We start from the raw sequence: 14,011 nt of genomic DNA, 5'->3' as shown, positions 1-14,011 counted from the left end.
AAAAAGAGTTGGAGTGTGCAATGCAGGCAGACGTGATGCAAATATCTTTGCAATAGTGTGACTAGACAAAAGTCCAATAGCCACGTTTAGGATGCCACTAGGTACACTGACTGTTTGCTAGTATAATGGCTTAGTTAAAAAGAGTTGGAGTGTGCAATGCAGGCAGACGTGCTGCAAATATCTTTGCACTACTGTGACTACACAAAAGTCCAATAGCCACGTTTAGGATGCCACTAGGTACACTGACTGTTTGCTAGCATAATGGCTTAGTTAAAAAGAGTTTGAGTGTGCAATGCAGGCAGACGTGATGCAAATATCTTTGCAATAGTGTGACTAGACAAAAGTCCAATAGCCACGTATAGGATGCCACTAGGTACACTGACTGTTTGCTAGTATAATGGCTTAGTTAAAAAGAGTTGGAGTATGCAATGCAGGCAGACGTGCTCTGCAAATGTCTTTGCACTAGTGGGACTATAGCAAAGTCCAATAGCCACGTTTAGGATGCCACTAGGTACACTGAGTGTTTGCTAGTATAATGGCTTAGTTATAATGAGTTGGAGTGTGCAGAGGACAGGAGGGTACAGTGCCAGGATTGTGGGGCTCTGGGTAGAGGAAAGGAAGCCTGCCTTTCTATTCCCTCCTAATGGTGAAATGCAGCGACGAAATCCCTGACCTTGGCTACACAGACGCTGTCTCTGTTTTCAGGACCTGTCACCTATGGCTCTCTGACCCTGCCGGTTTGAGCCCTTAAAAGGACTGCTAGAAAGTGCTCTCCCTAAGCTGTCTAACGCTGTGTATGGAGCGCATACGGCTGTATCGGCGATAGGACTCAGGAGGACGGAGCTGCGACAGTGATGTCTGACACCAAAGACGCAGAAGAGATAATGGCGTCCTGGAGGAAAATGTCCGGTTTTATAATGCAGGGACATGTGACATGGACATCCTATCACACATGCCGTTGCTTCTCTGGCTAAAAGTCCACTTAGCTGTGTGTGTGTCTGGGATTGGCTGACATGCTGGCCCTCCCCACTACACGCGCGCGCTTTGGGAAGGAAGACAAGGAAAAAAAAAAAAAATTGCGATCGCCATTATAGAAACAGCAGTGATCTGAAGGCGCTGTTCACGCACACTATACACTGAAATGTCATAATAGTGATTCACAGAGTGACTTACACTATTACAGCGGAAACCAAGCTAGGAATTAGCTGTTTTTTTGCTGCTAGAACCGTTCTCGAACGTTTCTAGAACTATCGAGCTTTTGCAAAAAGCTCGAGTTCTAGTTCGATCTAGAACAGGCCCCAAAATCACTCGAGCCTAGAACTGGAGAACCTCGAACCACGAACCGCGCTCAACTCTACTTCCGACGCTGAATTTTATGGTGAAGATGCAAAAGAAATTTTCTTCTGATGACTCTTCCATGAAGGCCATATGTGTGCAGGTGTCTCTGAACAGTAGAACACCGTACCACAACTCCAGAGTCTGCTAAATCTTTTTGAAGGTCTTTTGCAGTCGAGCAGGGTTTCTGATTGCAATCCTACAAGCAGCTCTGACAGAAAAAGCTGAAGTTGAAAAGAGGATGGCTTTTACAAATGGATAATAATGCTAAACACACTTCAATAACCCCAATTGATTGCCTCAAAAAGCACAAGTTGAAGGCTTTACATTGACCCTCACAGTTCCCTGATCTGAAAATCATTGAAAATCTGTGGTTAGACCTCAAAAGAGCAGCAAATGCAAGATGACCCAAGAATCGCACAGAACTGGAAGACTTTTCCAAGGGAGAATGGATGAATATCCGTCAAACAAGAATTGAAAGACTCTTGGCTGGCTTCAAAGTGCGTTTACAAGCGGTGATACTTGCCAAAGGGAATGCTACTAGGTACTAACCATGCAGAGTGCCCAAACTTTTGCATGCTACTGTATATTCTTGTACATAGGAGTAGTATTAGACTATATTCTTGTTCGTAGGAGCAGTGTTATAATAGTTATATTATTTTAAGTAAGAACAGTATTATAGTAGTTATATTCTTGTACATAGGAGCAGTATTAAAGTAGTTATATTCTTTTACATAGCAGCAGTATTATAGTACTTATATTCTAGTATATAGGTGACAGTATTATATAAGTTACATTTCTGTACATAGGGGCATTATTATAGTAATTATATTCTTCTACATGAGTCAGTATTGTATTATGTATATTTTTGTAGGAGGCAGTATTATAATAGTTATATTTTTGCACATAGCGTGCAGTACAATAACTGTTATATTCCTGTACATAGGAAGCAATATTATAATAGGTATACTCTTGAACATAGGAGGCAGTATTATACAGTGTTTCCGTGAAAATAAGCTCTAGCAGGAATTTTCTGCCTTTTTGGAGAAAGCCTTAGATATAAGTTGTACCTCAAAGATAAGCCCTAGTTGCGGTTCAATAATGAAGTGTCCATGGAGCTAAAAAAGCTAAAGAATACTGAAGTGCCCTTCATTAAAGAAAACAGACACCTCCAAAAGAGACAAGACAGCCCCAAAAAAGAAGACAGATCTCACAATCATACTCACCAGAACCCGAAAAGCTACAGCTTGCAAGTGCTGACTGTGTAAGAGCTCTCCCACAGAGATCTGTGTCGCTGACTGGTTCGCTCACAGGATCCCTCCGCTCTCTCACACACACACGCACACACACACACAAACATTCGATTGCAGTAACATCACAAACACACACATCCGTTGACACTGTAATGTGGAACACGAGGACCTGCATTGGAACGCATCGAGGACAGACGGTGGAACGCATAAAGGACATGCGGAGGTCCTCTATACATTCCACCACAGGTCCTTGATGCATTCCAATGCAGGTCCTCGTGTTGTTCCACTGTGGCCAGAAACAGTACGGTATCACTGGAGGTGTGTGGGTGTGTTGTTACTGCAATCAGATTTGTGTGTGTGGGAGTCAAGGGATGCATTCCACAGCTTCCCAGGTCCCCCATGCTACTCAGAAGCAAGAGAGGACCGCTGTGGAACACAAAAGGACTTGCTGGGGCCTGGTAAGTACGATTCTCCTGGTAAGTACGATTCTGCCTTTTAGGGGGGTAAACTTACCCCAACCCATGTTTCCCCAAAAATATGCCTTACCCTGAAAATAAACCCTGCCACATTTTTCAGGGCAAAAAATAATGTAAGATAGTGTCTTTTATTTTTGGGAACATACGGTTGTAGCTATATTCTCGCACATAGGGGCAGCATTATAGTAGTTATATTCTTGTATATAGGGGGCACTATTATAGTAGTTATATTGTTGTACATAGGGGGCAGTATTATAGTAGTTATATTCTTGTACATAGGGGCAGTATTATAGTTATTTTCTTGTAATTAGGGGGCAGTATTATAGTAGTTAGATTTTTGTATATAAGGGGCAGTATTATAGTAGTTATATTCTTGTGCATAGGGGGCAGTATTATACTAGTTATATGCTTCTATCTATTCTTTCCCTCATCTCTCAAGGAATAATAATTTATGCTTACTCTTGAGCTGTGGTTGGTTTAAGATTTAAAGTTTTTATTTTACATATAAACATTATTAGACCTGATAAGAACCACTTACCAGTGATTATATAACTGTGTGTTAAGAAATAAAAGTTTTTTCTACACATATTACTTGTAAATTCTACTTACTTTTCCTGCTGCTCTACTTGCCCAAGCACTAAATTACAGCATCCTTGGCTACCAGTCTCTAGGAGTATGATGATTAATCTTGTAAATCTCAAGTGTTTTTAATCTGATTGATATGCTGCAGCCAAGAGCTGTTCTTACTGTTGAGAATAACAAAAACATTAGCAAAAAGTTAGATTGCACAATATTTAATTAGCACTGGCTCGACATATAACCACTCCAGCTCATCTGAGGGGGGAATAAAGGAGCAAGGAGAGAACACAAGCACACGTCCCTTAATTCATAGTAATGGGTAAACTGTTGATCAGCCAAGGACGTCATACTTTTCATAGTTTTCTTTTACTTTTTATTATTATGTTATTTAGCAGGAAGTTTATATAATTATAAAATCCCTATTCTATGAAACTTAAAGCGTAACCATCATTTTCATTTTTATTTCATAAACTAGCTGTAGTACACGGGCATTGCCCGGCATAGTAACTGTCTCTCTCCCAGTCTCTGTCTGTCTCTATGTCTTTCTCTTTCCCTGTCTGTCTCTGTGTGTCTGTCTGTGTCTATCTGTCTGTCTCTGTATCAGTCTCTCTGTCTCTCTCTATCTCTGTGTCTCTGTGTCTGTCTGTGTCTATCTCTGTGTCTTTCTGTCTCTATCTCTGTGTCTGTTTGTCTCTCTCTTTGTGTCTATCTCTCTCTCTCTCTCTGTGTCTGTCTCTTTCCCCGTCTGACTCTTTCCCCGTCTGACTCTTTCCCCGTCTGACTCTTTCCCCGTCTGACTCTTTCCCCGTCTGACTCTTTCCAGGTCTGTTTCTTTCCAGGTCTGTCTCTTTCCTCGTCTGTCTCTTTCCTTGTCTCTTCTTATCTGTCTTTGTCTGTCTCTTTGTCTGTCTCTTTTTTTTCTGTCTGTCTCTTTTGCTGTCTGTCTCTTTCCTTGTCTGTCTCTTTCCAGGTCTGTCTCTTTCCAGGACTGTCTCTTTCCAGGACTGTCTCTTTCCAGGTCTGTCTCTTTCCCTATCTGTCTTTTTCCCCGTCTGTCTTTGTCTGTCTCAGTCTGTCTCTTTCCTTGTCTTTCTCTCTCTGTCTCTTTTCCTGTCTGCCTCTGTCTGTCTCTTTCGCGTGTGTCTTTCTGTCTGTCTCTTTCTGTCTGGCTGGCTTTTTTTTTCCTATTTGTCTCTGTCTGTCTCTGTTTGTCTCTGTCTCTTTTCCTGTATGTCTCTTTCTCTGTCTGTGCCTGTCTGTCTGTCTCTGTCTGTCTGTCTCTCATTCTGTGTCTGTCTGTGTCTGTCACTCCACCGACATCATATTACCTCAAACATAAGCTTCTTATACTAAGAATGTCCTTTGTTCATATAGCAACCAATCACATCTCTTATTAATAGCCTGTAGCTCGCAGCTCCATTCAGTTTAATGGAGGCAGGTTTTTTGGAGAGTAACTGTAAAGCTCGGGGTTAAATTCTCTTGTCAAAACATAGTCTATGACGTTCCCTGAGTCACATGAGGCGTCTATGCAAAATTTTGTGATTGTAAATGTGACGGTGCAGATTCCTTTAGCAGACATACAGTGCCTACAAGTAGTATTCAACCCCCTGCAGATTTAGCAGGTTTGATAAGATGCAAATAAGTTAGAGCCTGCAAACTTCAAACAAGAGCAGGATTTATTAACAGATGCATAAATCTTACAAACCAACAAGTTATGTTGCTCAGTTAAATTTTAATACATTTTCAACATAAAAGTGTGGGTCAATTATTATTCAACCCCTAGGTTTAATATTTTGTGAAATAACCCTTGTTTGCAATTACAGCTAATAATCGTCTTTTATAAGACCTGATCAGGCCGGCACAGGTGTCTGGAGTTATCTTGGCCCACTCCTCCATGCAGATCTTCTCCAAGTTATCTAGGTTCTTTGGGTGTCTCATGTGGACTTTAATCTTGAGCTCCTTCCACAAGTTTTCAATTGGGTTAAGGTCAGGAGACTGACTAGGCCACTGCAACACCTTGATTTTTTCCCTCTTGAACCAGGCCTTGGTTTTCTTGGCTGTGTGCTTTGGGTCGTTGTCTTGTTGGAAGATGAAATGACGACCCATCTTAAGATCCTTGATGGAGGAGCGGAGGTTCTTGCCTAAAATCTCCAGGTAGGCCGTGCTATCCATCTTCCCATGGATGCGGACCAGATGGCCAGGCCCCTTGGCTGAGAAACAGCCCCACACCATGTTGCTGCCACCACCATGCTTGACTGTAGGGATAGTATTCTTGGGGTCGTATGCAGTGCCATCCAGTCTCCAAACGTCACGTGTGTGGTTGGCACCAAAGATCTCGATCTTGGTCTCATCAGACCAGAGAACCTTGAACCAGTCTGTCTCAGAGTCCTCCAAGTGATCATGAGCAAACTGTAGACGAGCCTTGACATGACGCTTTGAAAGTAAAGGTACCTTACGGACTCGTCTGGAACGGAGACCATTGCAGTGGAGTACGTTACTTATGGTATTGACTGAAACCAATGTCCCCACTGCCATGAGATCTTCCCGGAGCTCCTTCCTTGTTATCCTTGGGTTAGCCTTGACTCTTCGGACAAGCCTGGCCTCGGCACGGGTGGAAACTTTCAAAGGCTGTCCAGGCCGTGGAAGGCTAACAGTAGTTCCATAAGCCTTCCACTTCCGGATGGTGCTCCCAACAGTGGAGACAGGTAGGCCCAACTCTTTGGAAAGGGTTTTGTACCCTTTGCCAGCCTTGTGACCCTCCACGATCTTGTCTCTGATGGCCTTGGAATGCTCCTTTGTCTTTCCCATGTTGACCAAGTGTGAGTGCTGTTCACAAGTTTGGGGAGGGTCTTAATTAGTCAGAAAAGGCTGGAAAAAGAGATAATTAATCCAAACATGTGAAGCTCATTATTCTTTGTGCATGAAATACTTCTTAATACTTTAGGGGAACCAAACAGAATTCTTGTGGTTTGAGGGGTTGAATAATAAATGACCCTCTGAATAAACTTTTCACAATTTAAAAAAAAAAAAAAAAAAAGAAATAACATTCTTTTTTGCTGCAGTGCATTTCACACATCCAGGCTGATCTACAGTCCAAATGTCACAATGCCAAGTTAATTCCGAATGTGTAAACCTGCTAAATCTGCAGGGGGTTGAATACTACTTGTAGGCACTGTACATGCACACTGACATACACACATACACTCAGCAGCTTTATATATTAGATTAATAGTATATGTGAAAATAACCAATGCTTTTTTAAATTCAATGAATAATAAAAATTAATTTTAAAATAATTTTTTGAAATGGTGTTCTTTGATTCATAGTGCTTAGTGTTTTAAGACTATGAATCTGTTTTGATTATAATAAATTAAAAGGACACATTTATGGTATAGATAATTTTGATTATATTATTATTTTTGTTATATACAGAGTATCTCTAAAGTACAAGATAAAGATGAATATGAAAATGAGAGAAACGCAATGAAAGACAAAAGCGTCTGATATGTTCAAAAAAGGATGTCCCAGTGTTTTTAATGAAACATCCATGTCAAATAAACAGTTGATTAAAAAATACAAGGATGCACTATATAAAAAAAAACTAAATATGGGGGACAAAAAACGCTTTAGAAAATTATGTAGAGAGAAAAATAGTACCAAGAGGTCTGAGAGTACAACTATTTCCCACAGTTAAGTTGATTAAAGAAGAACATAATAAAAATGGAGTGAAACAGCCTCCCAATGCTCCCTAACCTTTTTAGAGATCATTATTGAGCATAATGTTGAGACCCTGAAGAACCTTGATGAGGAGATAAAAAAATTGGAAGAAACTATGCAGAAAGAAATACAATCAGATTTATTTGAAAAATATATGAAAGATGTGATCCAACAGCTGGAAAAATGGGAAAAAGATATTAGTGAATTGAAATTAAAAAAAATTTCGAGAAATTTTATCAGATTATGAAAAAAATCTAATTTTTAAGTGACAACTAAAAAAAGAAAAAGACAATACATCCAGAAATAGATCCATTTCTTTGTTAATGTCTCAGGCGGGTAGCCAATTGGTGAGTGATTCTGATTCTGTAAGTGATGGTGGGCCTAGAACGAGAGCAGGAAATAAGAAGATCCATTCCTATTTTTCTGATGATCCTAATGGAAAGAGAAAACAAAATCAAGTTAAAAACAAGGTAATTAACCTTTCCTCCCATATATTATCAGATAATCAAATTGCAGTGTTAGAAAAAGGTCTGTCATTCTCTCCTTCTCGTTCTTTAGACCCATTTCTAGCTACAAAAGACATTCACTTATTTGCTAGCAAATTACCGTATTTTTCGCTTTATAAGACGCACTTTTGTTCCCCCAAATTTTGGGGGAAAGTAGGGGGTGCGTCTTATAATCCGAATATACGGATTATATACTGCAGGGTCCAGGGGAGGTGGGGGCAACTCTGGAGCGGTGCTGGGGGCTGCTGGGGGGGCTGGTAGAGGCTTGTGAAGCTGTGGGAGGGAGCCTTTGATCTCCTGCTCCCGCTCATATAATATGCACAGCCGCTGTCCATCACCGTGGTGCTGAAACCGCACCGTGGCGATGGGCTGGGGGAGCGGCGCATATTATATCTGCCTGCGCCCCCTTTGATCGCACATGCCCCCACCCCTGTGTAAAAAAAACTCTTTCCTTACCTCCTCCAGCGTGTCTCCCCGGTCTCCCTCCTGCTGCTGTGATCATGCACGCAGAGATGTCACTCTGCTGTGCCGATCACATGACCGGGACCGTGAACCAGGAAATGCAGGCAGGAGGCCGGAGCTCAATCCCAAGGAGGGAGACACGAGGGAAGACAGTGCTGGAGGTAAGGAAAGAGTTTATTTTACTAAAAGCAGCAGCCTGGGGGTGATATCTAACACAGGGTGATGTGTGCCAGCCACAGGGGGCCGTGTGCAGGAATAGTGGGCCGTGTGCCAGCCACAGTGGGTCATGTGCCAGCCATAGGGGCCGTGTGCCAGCCATAGGGGCCATGTGCCAGCCACAGGGGGCCATGTGCCAGCCATAGGGGCCATGTGCCAACCATAGGGGACATGTGGCATCACTGGGGGCCGTGTGCCAGCCACTAGGGGCCGTGTGCCAGCCATAGAGGACGTGTGCCAGCCATAGGGGACGTGTGCCAGCCACAGGGGGCCATGTGCCAGCCATAGGGGCCATATGCCAGCCATAAGGGGCCGTGTGCCAGCCATAGGGGCCGTGTGCCAGCCATAGGGGACATGTGGCATCACTGAGGGCCGTGTGCCAGCCACAGGGGGCCGTGTGCCAGCAATAGGGGCCGTATGCCAGCCATAGAGGACGTGTGCCAGCCATAGGGGACATGTTGTATCAGTGGGGGACGTGTGCCAGCACAAGGGGGCTATATTCAATATAAGGTGGCCATATCCAGATTAAGGAGGCTAATTTTAGGATGGGGGGGCTATGAGGTACATATACTCTATATGATTTGTTAGACGGACACTGGCATTATAAGACGGACCCCATTTATTAAAAAAAAATTCTCTATCCCTTCACCAAATTTGGGGGTGCGTCTTATAAAGCGAAAAATATGGTAATACTTAAAAAAATTACATCACAAGTCTACTGGAAGTGACAGTCTCTCTACTATTGAAGAACAAGAAGCTCTCTCAGTATTGGAATCACTACTAGATGAAAACCAACCTAAAGAGGAGGTGAGTAATTCTCCAGGTCATTTTTTTAAAAAATCAAAAACATTTCCAGCACTAAGTGTCTGCCCAGTGGTAGACGTGTTTACATGCTTAGTTTTAGAGGATATTAAAACCCTAGCAGAACAATCTAAATGGTCTCACAATATGACTTAAGGCCCCGTTACACGTAGCGACATCGCTAACGAGATATCGCTGGGGTCACGGAATTCGTGACGCACATCCGGCCTCGTTAGCAACGTTGTTGCGTGTGACACCTACGAGCGACCACTAATGATCAGAAATACTCATGAAATCATTGATTGTTGACACGTCGTTTATTTTCAAAATGTCGTTGCTCGTTCAGGACGCAGGTTGTTCGTCGTTCCTGGGGCAGCACACATCGCTACATGCGACACCCCAGGAACGACGAACAACAGCATTCCTGTGTCCTCTGGCAATGAGGTGGGAGTGAAGTTCATGCGGCTGCTCTCTGCCCCTCCGCTTCTATTGGTGATATCGCTGTGACGCCAAACTAACCGCCCCCTTAAAAAAGAGGTTGTTTGGCAGCCACAGCGACGTCGTTAGGAAGGTAAGTATGTGTGACGTGTAACAGCGATATTGTTCGCCACGGGCAGCGATTTGCCAGTGACGCACAAACGACGGGGGTGGGTGCGATCCCTAGCGACATCGCTAGCGATGTCGCTGTGTGTAAAGCAGCCTTAAAGAAGAACTAAAATCATTGAAAGAACTATAATAATGGGACGATGTGACCTTTAAACAAGCAGATAAAGGTGGAAACATGGTGGTCTGGTCTAGTGATCTATATTTGAAACAAGCAAATAAGTTATTAATTAAAAGTTAGTGCTATCAAAAATTGCCATTTAATCCCATGAATACATTTAAAATGGAACTATTGAAGATTCTAGAAGTGGCCTAGTGGCCTTTGATAAAAAAAAATTCCCAAATCAATGATTGAGCATATAAAAAAATTAGATCCTAGATTGCCCACCTTTGAACTTATACCTATACACAAAAATCCGGTAGACCCACCAGGGAAGACCAATCGTATCAGGTAACGGAGGTCTATGTGAATCTATTTGTCAGCTGATTGACACATATTTGAAACCACTTGTAGCTACTCTTCCGTCCTTTATCAAAGATACGAATGAAGCATTACAAAGGCTAGACCAGATCGATCTTGAAAAGGATATGATAATGGTCAAGACGGATATGGAGGCACTATATTCCTCAATCAAACATACTGATGGTTTGAGAGCCTCTAAGTAGTTTTTTGGAAACAACTAATGTGGAACCAGATGTGGTTGAGTTATTGTTGACTCTGTTAGAGTTCGTTCTCAACCATAATTGCTCCTGGAATGATCATTAATTTTTGAAAATCTCAATTTCTGGGTAAAATCTGTATTCAATGAAGACAGATTTTTACATTACTGAGATATGATATGATAGTTAGTGCTCATAAGATTCTATGAGGAGGGGAGGAGGAGAATGAGGGAGGGGCTAGAGACATAGCTCATCCCTCCATCTCTTATTATCATGGAATCTCATCAGCACTAACTGCCATCTCCTGCTTACTTAGTTGGATAAGTTGCTGGAGTAGAGACAGCAAAAACCACTATTATGAGAAACTAGCTGTAGTACCCGGCTTTGCCCTGGATAGTAACTAGGTGAATTTCTTTTACTCTCTCCCGCTCTGTCTGTCCCTCTGCCTCTCTCTCTGTCTCTCTCTGCCTCTCTCTCTGTCTCTCTCTGTCTCTGTCTGTCTCTGTTTCTGTCTGTCTCTGTTTCTGTCTGTCTCTGTTTCTGTCTCTTCTGTCTCTTTCTCTCTCTCTCTCTCTATCATCTCTCTCTCTCTCCCTGTCTGAATATCTGTCCCTCTTTCTCTTTCTCTCTGTCTGCCTCTGTTTGTCTCTGTCTGTCTCTCTGTCTCTTTGACTCGATGGCGACGGTAAAGGAAAGGCAGAGACAGGGACTGTGGTTCCAGGTCTATTACTCACAAGTAGTTCAGGCACTGCCCCAGAGTACCGGTCTCCGCCACGATGGGCACCAGCCGATCCCGGATCCGTGAAAAGTCAAGTCTGGTGTGTGTCAGCCTGTGAGCCTTTTCCTCCTTTGGTGCGCAAAGTATCGGACCTCCGTGGCATGAAGCATTTGGGGAACCCTGTGTCAGTAAAGTGTCCCATTCTGTATGCTGATAATGCGGTTTCGTTATGGGGCTGGTCCTCAACCCCGGATCCTATATGCTATTTGCTACAGACTCAGTGGGACGGGTGCGGTGACTGTTCTAGCCGTTCCCCGCGACCCTTGCAGAGTTGGTAGATAATGTGAAGTATATCTGCTCTAGGATTCTGTATCCCGACAGCGCCGGTCCTGTGGAAGCAACCACCTGCTTCTCCCCAGCGACCATATTGAATGCCCTGGCCCACAGAGCTGCTCGCACCACGTCCACTCTGCTCTGTGTCTGAAGCTGTTCTCCTTCATTGTAGTTGTGTTGTGTGTTCTGAGCTGTTGCCCCCAGCCACTGCCACCGGCTGGTTCACTACTCTCACTAGGTCAACCTGCTCTTCCCACTGTCTGTTCCTGACTCCCCCTGATGGTTGGTAATCCCGACCCTGAGTCCCCGGTTCCAGTGGATCGGGGAGCCCCTGCTGCGGTGGCGTCTTGTAAACCCACTGTTTTAGTGACCCACTACTGTGATCCGACCCTGGCCCGGTCCCCATTGGGGAGGGCAACCCAATGCCTGTATGTTTGTGTGAGTGGAAACTGGCATCGACCTTCCCCGGACCCAGGATAAGTACTACATCCTAATGGGGGTGCAGTACCCTGTGGTGCCTGAAGCTGCAGGGGCGCCACATCTGCCTCTTTCCCTGTCTGCCTCTTTCCCTGTCTGACAGTCTGTCTATCTCGCTCTCTATCCGTCTCTCCACCGATATCATATTACCTCACACATAGGCTGTCTTATAATAAGAATGTCCTTTGTTGCCTATAGCAGCCAATCACAGCTCCTATTAATGACCTGTAGCTCCCAGCTCCATTGACGTTAATGTAAGCAGGTTTTTTGATGAATAACTGTAAAGCGCTGGGTTAAATTTCCCCCTCCAAACATAGTCTATGACGTTCCCTGAGTCAAATAAGGTGGCTGTGCAAAATTTCGTGATTGTAAATGCAAAGGTGTGGATTCCTTTAGCGGAAAGACATATACACACACATATACATACATATATACATACATACACTCAGCTTTATATATTAGATGTGCATCCCTAGAACTAATATTCTGCTTCATATTTATTGGTGATACCCTTCTAGCTAATTTTAGAAACATATATATTTACAGAGTTAGGAAATTCTCAAGTTTGAAGCTCTGGATGTAACTGGATTATAAAAGTGTCCATAAAACTTAGACAGCAGTCAATTATTTCTTCTTATTCCCCTCTACACAGAAATTACTGGCTCAGCCAATATGGGGATAAGCAGTCATCAGTCACCTCTCGCAATAGCTTATCTCCCTTCAGACTTTCTGTCCTAGACCGTCTTCTCTCCATTCTCTCTGGATCTTCTCTCCATTGAAGAAAAATGGTCCAATTATGCTGATCAGACTCTAATCAGAGCTTGAACAGAATTTGATCAGAGTAGGATCAGCTTTTCTTGGAGATGAAGAGAAAAATAAAAGGTTTCTCCACCTTCTCCATTATGTCACTACTTGAAAATCGGATTGGACCACTCGGATGTCAATTGAGTGCGATTCGGTGTTTTCCATGGACCCATAGACGTGCATTGCCGATCAGATCAAAATTGGACATGATCACAGGTCCATTAAAAAGCATGAGTACAAGTGCTATCCTTGAAAAGCACAGAATTGCACTTGTCTGAGATAATTGGTCATGTGGACAAGCCCTCAGAAGATGGTTTAACCTACTTACATTGGTTGCTGCTTAAAGGGACCATATCGGCACAGGATGACTGTTCACATCAAGTACTGGTGCTTGGTGCATCATGGCATGGCTAATCAAATTATATACACCTTCCCACCTGCTGGTATTCAATCACAAAAGAGGTGAGGATGTAGACTGAAGGGAAAATCAGCAGATGGGAAGGTGAATTTAAAAGGATTTAAATGATTTAAGGTGTCATAGCCTACTTAAAGGGAACCTGTCAAGTCCAATATGCACCCAGAACCACAAGCAGTTCTGGATGCCTAACCATCCCTGTATCTAGTAGCATAGATAAAGAGATCATTCGAAAAAGTAATTCTAAGGATCTTTTATCATATGCTAATGAAGCCAGTGATTAGTCGCAAGGGCGTTACTTCCCTTGCCTAGTCGGCCCCCTTAGCATCTTAGCACGCCCCTGTACTAACATGCTAATGAATGCGCAGTGTCAGCAGCATGGTCGGGCTCACCTCAGCTGCCACAGCTGATTATTGGCTCAGTGTGCATGATCTGAAGTCTTGGAGTTCCAGTCATGTGTCGCGGGCGGAGGAGGGGACGCTGCGCTCACCCACTGCTCGGGTCCGGCTGCTGCTGCTGCTGCTCGCTCGGTGGCTCGAGCGGTGGGCCGGATCCCGGGGACTCGAGTGGCGTTCCTCGCCCGTGAGTGAAAGGGGGTGGTTTGGGTTTAGGGATATTGTCCGTGACGCCACCCACGGTTGTGGTGAGGTTGTGAC

The 14,011-nt window shown here is 43.6% G+C and overlaps 1 long non-coding RNA gene across 1 annotated transcript in view; it reads right to left on the bottom strand.

Moving 5' to 3' along the window:
• Positions 1–7,565: 7,565 nt before the first annotated feature.
• The window catches only part of LOC142310321 (uncharacterized), a 327,398-nt gene continuing 320,952 nt past the window's right edge, over positions 7,566–14,011 (bottom strand). Inside the window, exon 3 of the long non-coding RNA XR_012754127.1 lies at positions 7,566–7,792. This is a non-coding gene — a long non-coding RNA (uncharacterized LOC142310321). The remainder of the gene's footprint in view (positions 7,793–14,011) is intronic.

This window comes from Anomaloglossus baeobatrachus, chromosome 5 (genome assembly GCF_048569485.1).
Source record: "Anomaloglossus baeobatrachus isolate aAnoBae1 chromosome 5, aAnoBae1.hap1, whole genome shotgun sequence".
Taxonomy (NCBI): Eukaryota; Metazoa; Chordata; class Amphibia; order Anura; family Aromobatidae; genus Anomaloglossus; species Anomaloglossus baeobatrachus.
The sequence above is the reverse complement of the archived record's forward strand: the minus strand, read 5'-3'. Positions and strand labels throughout refer to the sequence as shown.